Source organism: Melanotaenia boesemani, chromosome 3 (assembly GCF_017639745.1).
Source record: "Melanotaenia boesemani isolate fMelBoe1 chromosome 3, fMelBoe1.pri, whole genome shotgun sequence".
Lineage (NCBI taxonomy): Eukaryota > Metazoa > Chordata > Actinopteri > Atheriniformes > Melanotaeniidae > Melanotaenia > Melanotaenia boesemani.
Window position 1 is genome coordinate 34726395 of NC_055684.1, and position 8529 is coordinate 34734923.

Below are 8529 nucleotides of genomic sequence, written 5' to 3' on the forward strand. Positions count from 1 at the left end.
TAAAAGCTCTGTGATGGTACTACAGTTTCTACACAATCTCAAGAACTGACCAGTAGGGACGTTCTGAATAAGGCATTTGGGATGATTACTTTCCGCTCTCTGTAGTGTATTTCTACTCAAAGGTTTCCGAAAGATAGTCGTTTTGATTTTATTATTGCCACCTTTGTAACTTGTAAGATCTAGGAAATGGATAGAGGTCTCATTATACTCCATTGTAAATGACAAAAGGTTGGTTGTGGAATTAATGTATTTCAGAAACTCAAACAGTTCTTTTTTATCACCTCTACAAATAACCCAGATGTCATCAATATATACAATAGTCTTCCACAAGACTATTGTAAAAAAAAATGCATTAAAGACTGGATTGGAAATACATTTTTCTTCCCTTAGACCCATCACTAAGCAAGCTTATAAAAGGGGCAAATAGATTCAGTTATTGGTCATCTTCTCCAGATTGTGCAGATTCACGAGAACAAAGGCACACCCACCTTTACTGCTCAGTGTAAGGCGGAAGACACTGTGGTGGACACTGCAACGTTTTCAGTGTCAACAAGTGTCAAAAGAAATGCTTTTTCGGCTGTGAGGGAAAGCTACATTAGTACAAATTCCTGAAACAAACAGTGGTTAGACAGCAATGGATGGAGCCTGTTTTTGGGAGCCAGCCACAGAGTTGCATCAATGTTTGTATTTGTGACCGGCACTTCCTCGAAGACTGCTGGATGAATAACAGCCATTACAACTACAGGTTTTAGCTGAAAGGAAGTTCTGTTCCTACAACCAAGAACCACATTTCCAATCCTGACCCACAAGGTGTGAGTAAAACTGAATAAGTTGTCTGTTTTGTTTTGATAGTTAGCTTGTGAGCAACGGTCAAACTAAAGGAATTAACCCACACTTAAATTACCTGATCGCTACCAGCAGGTAACACACTTGAAATGATGACCAGAAAGTTGGCAGTCAACACGAAATACTACAAATGTAACAAGGACATAAAATACCCAGCTGATTAGTCATGTGAAACAATAGATGTACATGGAGTGGCTAGAATACAGCTAACTTTAGTGGTACAATGCATGAAAGTGTTAGCAAATAGCATCATTAGCTTATCTATTCCTTGGCTGCAGACGTTTTCCATCTCTGTTGGCATTGTGGTACATTTGCCTCATGTACACCTATTAATAAGGGCATGTACAAATATATATAAGGCAAGTGAAGGACGGCAAACATCATTATATCAGACTATGGTGGTAAGCAGAGTATTTACCAGATACATCCTGCTGCATTCATTGTTGTGGGTTGCTGATTTGTTCTATCTCATTTTTGGGTCTGATTCAGACTCAAACATGTACGGCTGTAAGTTTTGTGTTGACATTGTTTACTAAATATTTTTAAAACTTTGGTTTGTTTTTGAGTTTTGCCAGTGTTTCTGTGATGAAAATAGTGTGTTTCCCAACAACTACTCCCAACAGTTGACCAATCAGAGGCAGTCTGCATCAGGGGGAGGCGGGGCTCGGGGAAGAAGAGTCTTTTTCTGCTGTTTCTGGAAGAGGCTGATCTGAGGGACTACAGAGAGGATCCATATAAAATAAATAAAGGGGTATGTTAAAAACGCTGGATTGATTCCTGCCCTTGTGGACACAATTATTTAAATAAATTAGCCTAATTAGCCACTTTAAAAACTCTTAAAGGCGAAATAAGTAACAATGACACCTAGTGTTTCAAATCAGAGCCGCAGTCAAAAGAGAATAACATAGAGAGCGTTCTTCCTCCCTCCTCCTCCTCCCACTCGAGAGTTTCACACAAGTTGCCAGTTTGTGAGAGGATGGCTCTTTTATATACAGTCTATAGAGGACAGAGAACATAGCGCCAGCAAACATGATTTTTTAGCAGGATGTCGAGGCTTTTTAGGTTTTTCTGAAACTATTTCTGGTCCGCTTCTTTTACTAGCTGCTACACCTGCAGGCTGCTGCTCTTTTGCCGACATAAAATACCAAACGCTGCACTATTCTTTGGCAACCTTGAGGAGTCATATGATTGGTTAAGGAACCAGGAAGTAGTAAAGAGCTACACAGTGCACCAAAGTTATTCCATCACGTAACGCTTAATTTGAAAGGAGAAAAGCTTGACAAAGACATATTTGATCTAGAGTGACAGATTGTTTAAAGGGAAGATTCTTTTATCTCTCACAACAAATGAGAACATTTTAAATTATTTTTACAGAGAAAACGCCACTTATTTCGCCTCTAAATGTGTAACTTTTTCTTCAGACTGTTGTTTTTCTTTAGAATTTTTTTTCTCTCAAGTTTAAACTTCCAATGTTTCTTTGTCACAGACACAAATCCACACACACACACACACACACACACAAACATCTTGTGGTCATGTAGTGACTAACCAGGGGGATAAGAGGAGGTTTCATGCTGACAGGATGAGTGCTCAGTGGGAGACAGCTAACTAGATGGAGCATCAAAGCATACTTAAATGAGCTCCTTTCCACCACAACCACTACATTTCTTCAAGGTGCATGTATAGAAGAATGCATTCGCTTTGTAGATATCATAGCATGAAAACTGTACAATCTTAAACCTCTGTTGCATGAAATGTTATGGAACACAAGTTTAAATACTGCATTTTTCTTTCCTTCTAAACATTTTGTAAAACATGCCTGCACGTTTGCTCACAATCTTTGCACATATAGCTACAGCTGTCTTCACTTTGTCCTTTACCCTCAGCTCTTTTCATTACTTGGCAGCAGCTACAGAGAAACCACCATCCATAGAAAACTCATATACCACTCAACGCACATACTCATGAGGGGCCCTGTGAGCATATCCTCCACTAGTGTGGAGCAGTAAAAGTTGTTGTGGAGGGAAACGAGAATATATTGAGACATTTATTTGCTGACAGCTTCACTCACTGTTCCACAGTTTCACACTGATATAAAGAGATGTCATAAATGGCCAAATGGAAAGTCATAAACATGGACAGTACTTTAATTTAAAAAGCAATAAATCTAAAGAAAAGAAGCTCTCTGTGGACTTGATATGATTGAAGATTTCTGTTGTTTCAAGAATTTAGCTAAACATTGTTCCCACGTTTGTTTGTATAAGTCTACATTCATATTTACAAGGTATTGGTTGGTTTTACAGCTTTCCCACCCCTTCGATCTCACTCACAGAAGCCCTGATTAACTGAGTAAATATTTCCCAGAAGGTGGGTTTTTCTGTTCAGCGCGTCACAGCTTCCTTATTGTGTTTGTGCTATTCTCATTCATCACAGATTTGCCCTCCCCAACACCCTGCAAGCCTTGTGACTTTCTGCACCCCTTCCTTTCTCAACTACCGTCTCAACCCCAGCTCTCCCCCACTAAGCTTGTCACACACCCAAACAGGACCTGCTTTGACTCCCGCTTAATTACACACCATTTTACTCCACAGTTTACCAGTCAAAAGGGATAGGGGGTGCAGAATAGGGGGGCATCAAGGGGTGTGTTGGGGGGATGTGGGGGGATGTTGGGCTGGGGGACACCAGGGCCCCAGTATCCTCTCCATCAATGTCGGCAGTCCTAACAAAAGCACTCATGACAGGGGATGAGTAGCTATAATGCAGTGGCCGTGCCTGCCGCTCAAAGTCACCCCATTCCTAATTGCCCTCAGAGATGGCAGATAATGGAGAGGCTTTGAAGTGAAAAAGGTCTGTAATGAGCGCGAGAGGGGGAGAGAGCAAGCATGGTGAGGGGCACGGAGGATTCAATGAGGGTGCATTTCTATAAAGTGTGAATCCTAACTTGTTTATATGAAGGATGAAGGAGGGGATAAAAAAATCTAACAAAAATCTGGAGGAATACATATAGATGTGTGACAGAGTTACTTTCTCTTTTTCCTTTCTTTCTTACTGTGCTCATAGTGACACAGAGGAGTCTGAGACAGACACACAGCAGGGGTTTGCTTCATTCATCCTCCTATCCCCACCCACTACCTCTCTGTCTCCAGCACAACCTCCAGGCACCTGTCTCACCCTCTTGTATTTTGCTGTTTTCAAGCTTTCGTCTCTTTACATACTTTTCTTATACTGCTTCCTTTCATCTTTCTTTTTGTCTTTCTTGTCTACCAATCCATACTTTTGTTCCCTTCCTTCTACATCACATTACATTTTGGATGTACAAACTGACAATAGAACAGCCGCTCAGTCTGCTGTCAGGGTCCTCCCATAACAGCGACATGCCTGGGATTCTTTGCACTCTCTCTTAGAGACTTTCACAGGATGCTATGGAAACTCAAAGGATGTACATATAATGCATCTCTCGCTCTCTCTCTCTCTCTCTCTCTCTCTCTCTCTCTCTCTCTCTCTCTCTCTGTCTTTCTTCTCTCTTTTTTTTAAACTAATGTTATTCAGTACAATCTCTTGACTGTGGTTCTCTGTTGTTGTGGTAAAGTTTTCCCTTAACTTTAGCTTCATAAGCAGGTTATAAAGTCAATTCACAGTTAGTTTCTTTAATTTAAAAAAATTTAAATCAGAGTTAATCATGTTTAATAATAAAATATTAAAAACCCTTCCATCTGTTTTCAGTTTCCTTAACTTCACTGTTGTTTTGACTTTAATGTACTCAAGTATAAGGAAACATGTCATTTTCAGCTTCCTAGATTGAGAAATACAGCTGCAACTTTTAAGACCAGCTGCAAGTCTTTGGCTGCCAGCTTACAACCCGTTAGCTTTGTTGTATACTTGTTTCTGCTCCTCTGATTTACATCCTATGGCTATTTCTTCCTTCTTTTCCCACTGGGAGGAGATCTAATCTGGTTTCATAAAAACGTGTACTGATTTAAGTGAACATTTCCTCACCATTTGCAATTAAAAGGTTGCAGCCCTGTCTTTAAACTTACATCTGCAGAATCAGACTGTTCCAGCAGCCTGTGACATGACCCGTCCTTGGTACACAATAAAACACAAACCTCTTGACAGATGAAACAGCCTGGTTAACAGTAATCTGTCTTTATCAGGCCCCATCAGCCATTGTGATAGTCACTTTAGGCTTTGTCTCCTTCTCAAACATGCAGTGGTTTTGGTATGGCCTGGCATTTCAAAGGGGGCCCTCTTTTCTTGAAAAAGACCAGAGCCAGCAGGACTCTGCTAAATGACAATACTTTGAAGAATCAGTTGGTATTTACTGCTGAAGAGATTGAGTACATTAAACCAGGAGACTGGTTGTTGTCATGTTTCCCTTTTACTAATTTGCTAGAAGGCAGTTTGTGCTGCTATGATTAAGACAGAATACAGAGACCAGAGGAAGAGAAAGGGAAATAAAAGAAGGGATGGAAAAGCAGATTTTAAAACAAATTGCATGGTTTGTTGGCATTCTCAAGTATGATGAGAACATTAAGATTGTGATGAAATGTCAGACACTGACATGTGCCTGGACTTTGTTTATTCAAGGCTAAATTATACTGTGTGTATCCCCACATGCTGAATGAGGTCATGACCTATTTCATCAGCAACTTTGTGGGAAATTATAATATTTACATAACATAATGACTAGCAAAGTGGCAAAGGATTAAAAGCAGGACTATTTTAGGATGATCCACAATCTACTGGCTCCTTCAGAGAGCAGCATTCAAATGACTGGCATGGTTGTGTCTAACCATGGGCGCTTGTCTACTTAGTAATCAGGACAAGCTGTGGGAGACTTGGCGACACTTTCAACCACACTTCTTCCTGTTTGGTGAAAATGATGAAGAGGAGAAATAGAGAACAGTGAAAATGGTGAAAGAATGTGTTTTCGCTGAATAAGCAGAAAAGATCCATCCCCGTGATATGTTGTGATGAGTAAAGGTGAGCCTGCATTTCTAAGGAGTATTTCTGTGTGTAAGTATACCATAGGCAGTTCATTTTTGCTGACAAGACCGGCCCTTTAAACAGAGACAGTACTCATCAACTCTGAGGTCAGAGGGAGCCCAAACTGTGTGTGACATAGAGCTGAGAAGGAAGCTGGAAAAGGGGGTGGACTCAAAATTAATGCAAAAGCCAGAAAGCCAGGCTCACAAATGGTCATGGTTGAAACCAGCATTCACTGCGAATTTCCGGCCGCAGTGCCATACCTAAGTCCCCTTGATTATTTTCTGGTTGAGGGGTAGCTGCATTTCAAAGCCTTCTCTCTGCCCACGTCTGTGACTCAGTCTTGTTAAGAGGCCTGTATTTTAGTGGAGAAACTCTCCAAAAAACCTTCAACAAAATTAAAAGTGATTGTCAATCACACAGTTCTGAGTCTTCCATTTGGGGTAGGTGCTGTAAGCCTGGCCAACAGCACTGAATGGAGTGATGTTTGAGTGTATTTTTAATAAAATGTCAAGTTTAAGCTCCTGCATCCTCTAGATTCAGCAGTAAGTAAGTTTTTGTACTCAGCTGAAATGTTTGACTAAGTGTATGAGAAAAAGATTTGTGAAAAAAGTTAAAAACTTACTACACAAGTCTGTCTTGAAGACAAGCAAATTTTGATTGTGCCCCAACATCGAAACATTATCTGTTTAGCCAACCCTGCCACCTAGCAAATTATTCTGCATTCTTCTTCCCTGGATGTCAGAATTGGAAGAACTTGGGATGTTTACGTAAATTACACCAACTGCTAAGTAGGAAAAGAATTAGAATAAATTTTGTGAAGAGCCCAGTTGAAATGCAGCTCTGTGGATGTTAGAGTAACACGTCACAACTCAGAGATTAAGAATTTTGCCACGTGTATTGAGGAACCATGTTAACAACCTTGTACTGGGATTATAACAGATCATCTTTTGAAGTTATTACTGTACTAACATGCAGAGTCAGACTATGAAGACCGAACACCACAACCAAGAATGCCACGCAACGTTTCAGTGAATTGGACAATGGATGCTCAGTGACTGATTTTGTGTAGCCATAGTGATGAAGATGTGTTAGCATCATTCCCAACATTCACCTAATATTTTACCAGGTAGTTTTACAGTCTAACAACATAGATATGTGGGTTTAATGGATGTGTTGCTGTCACAGTATAGCATAACTGGATTTTTTGTTGCTTTCATGCCAAATGGCCCAATACTTTGTGTGCATCAGTGTAGGAGTCACCCACTTTGGAATCTACAGTTTTACAGTGTTGGTACTTTAATGCATTGCTGAAATGTGATGGAATTATTTTCAACACTTTAAGACCAATGGTCTATAAGTCGCTCTCGGTGTCAGTTGCGCTGGCGCTCCTGATGGAATTACCAGCATGCATGACGTCGAGAACAATGCCGATTCTGTTGCGAGTGCCAGCAATCCCACCAGTATTAATAAAGCACAACTGGGCAGATTTTGTCAGTGAGTCACCCCATAATAATGGGAAATTCAGCATCTATCTAGCATCCTACCTGAAACTATTTAGCATACATACAAGTTCCCTTTTCCAAAATTTACATTTATGCATTAAGCTCAGTTACTTTATCTTAATGTTATTTTAGCTGAAGATTGAACAAAGCTTACTCTGACCATGTTATCGTGGTTATCATAAGAGTCCATTTTGAAGCTAAACATTGGACAGAAAGCTTGTATTACACAGTGATGATATTTAGAGGGACATGCCTTATAAAGGGCTTAACAAGGTAATCATTCAGTCCATCTTTATATGGGAAGCACTTTTCATCAAAAACATTTGTAACACAAAGTGTTTTCCATCATGCCTCGCTTAAGGGTCTAATCATTACAGTGCTGAGTTGGACTTTGCTTCAGATGCAGCCAAACTGTCTTTGACCCAAATACTCCATCAAGAAACAAGGATATTGTTCTCTTTAGCAGTATTGATATAATTCCAACCTTATTGAAAGTAATTTAGATTCTCAGTCTAGATCAGACTAGAGGCATTTAGTGTGTTAAAAGTGACCATATAGATATCTTAAGATAATCTTGAGAAAAATAATTGCTATGGGCTCATCTCCTGCAAGGCATGAAAGGAAATAATTAAAGCATTCAGAGAAGGGACAAAATATCTGTTTCACATAGTCCCTGTCACTGCTCAGGACACTCCCCTCCTCCTTGCCCTCCTCGTGAGACATGAAAGAGCGAACCTCATAATAAAATGGAATAAACCATCCTCCAAGGCTGAATTATTGTAATTACATGTAATTGAGTGTTTGGCGGCAAAACCATTTCCTACTCAAATCCTGCATGTACTTTCTGAAAATCACAATCACTTTGTTCTTGGCTCCAGCCACCGTTTGACCTTCTCCAGTTGCAGTCTTTCTTGAAAGGCCATGACATGAGATAGAGAGGGGCTGGGGGATGAGGTATGGGAGGCTTGTGAGATGTGCTTGCTTTTTTGTCACAGGATGAGTTACTCTCCATCAGTTTCATATGGTTTCATTTTTCTGTTAGGCTCTTTTATTTGTATCCCTTTTTGTCTTTGCCTGTTTATAAATACATGAAATCCTGGCCTTGGCTGTGTACTGGGGTCAAAAATGAGAGAAACCACCAAAACACAAATTAGTTATGTTTTATTTCAGCGTCTCTGAGGAGACTGGTTTA